Consider the following 1,959-nt stretch of genomic DNA (forward strand, 5'->3'; position numbering starts at 1 on the left):
CAGGGTCATAACTTTCCTTCCAAGGAGTAAGCGTCTTTTAATTTCATGGCTGCAATCACCATCTGCAGTGATTTTGGAGCCCAAAAAGATAAAGTCTGACACTGTTTCCACTGTTTCCACTGTTTCCCCATCTATTTCCCATGAAGTGATGGGACCGGATGCCATGATCTTTGTTTTCTGAATATTGAGCTTTAAGCCAACTTTTTCACTCTCCTCTTTCACTTTGGTCAAGAGGCTTTTCAGTTCCTCTTCACTTTCTGCCATAAGGGTGGTGTTTAGCAAGGTCAGATTCATAGAGAAAGAAAGTAGAATGGCGGTTGACAGGGGCTGGGGGAAGTGGGGGTAGGGAGTTACTGTTTAATGGGCACAGAATTTCAGTTTAGGAAGATGAAAAACTATGGAGATGGATAATGAAGGTGGATATGAATGATGGATATGAAGGTGGCACAACAGTGTGAATAGACTTAATGCCATAGACCTGTACACCGAAAAAAGGCTCAAATGATAAATTTTATGTTATGTATGAAAGTGAAAGTCTTAGTCACTTAGTCATGTCCAACTCTGTGACCCTATGGACTGTAGCCCGCTAGGCTCCTCTGTCCGTGGAATTTTCCAGGCAAGGAAACTGGAATGGGCAGCCATTCTCTTCTTCAGGGGATCTTCCCAACCTGGGGATAGAATTCAGGTCTCCTGCATTTTGCAGGTGGATTATTTACTTCTGAGCCGCCGGGAAAGCCCTATGTTATATATATTTTACCATAATAAAAAAAATCATTAAAAAATGGCCAGAGTCTTTGTACTTGCTCTTCTCTGAGATCTGCATTGTGGTTTGTTCTCTTACCTGCTTCTGACTGTCGGTGAAATGTCATCTTCTCAGTGGGGCGTTCTTGGACTACCTATTTTAATGTTGCAATTTCAACCCTAACCTTTTCTTGCTTCACTCTTCTCAGCAGCACTGATTGCAATCCAACACAATGTATTAGGCCGGGTATATATAATCCAATATATTCTTTTCAATTATTTGCTTACTGTCTGCTTCCGCCTGCAGGAATGTAAACAGCCTGAGTGGAGAGATTTTGTGGTTTCTTTATTGTGTCTGCAGTGTTGAATACTTGGGGGCCAGTAAGTAGTTGTTGAATGAATGAATGATCATGACTATGACTAGAGACAGAGCAGGAGCAAACTGAAAAGAAATGGGAAGATTTCATTTTTCATTTGGCTTGATCAACTACTTTCTTCTAATCTTGGATATGAGATTTGGACCAGTTTTCCTGGTGGCTTTTGCCCTATTTACCCGCATAAGTGTATTCTCAGCTGTTCTCAATTTGGAAGTGTTGGTCTACTACATGAAAGTGAAAGTGTTAGTCACTTAGTCGTGTCAGACTCTTTGGGACCCCATGGACTGTAGCCTGCCAGGCTCCTCTGACCATGGGATTCTCCAGGCAAGAATGTGATTTTGGGGATCTTTCTGAGCCCAGAGATTGAACCCGAGTCTCTTGCATCTCCTGCATTGGCAGGTGGATGCTTTACCACTAGCGCCACCTGGGAAGCCCTGGTCTACTACATACAGCACACTCATGATTATTTAAAGTTCTCACCCCAAACTCAAAGTCTCTGCTCTTCAATTCCTGACTGCCCCCTACCAGAGCTGTAAGGATGTTCAAGTTAGGACTTTGGAAACTCTGGGGAAACCCGGATATCCAGAAACTTTATATTTGTTTGTTGGGAGACACTGGTTTGATTGGTTCTGGGAGTTTTCATTCTCTGGAAATTTTAAGGAGGATAAGAGAACTCATATAATTGGAATCAGAAAAGAAGCTGTAGAGACTTTCCTGGTGGTCCAGTGGTTAAGACTCCAAGCTTCCAATGCGAGGGGCCTAGGTTCAATCGCTGGCCAGGGAACTAAGATCCCACATGCTGTGCGGTGTGGCCAAAAAAATATGAATAAATAAGAAAAGG

This window comes from Bison bison, unplaced genomic scaffold (assembly GCF_000754665.1).
Source record: "Bison bison bison isolate TAMUID 2011002044 unplaced genomic scaffold, Bison_UMD1.0 scf7180017864383, whole genome shotgun sequence".
NCBI lineage: Eukaryota > Metazoa > Chordata > Mammalia > Artiodactyla > Bovidae > Bison > Bison bison.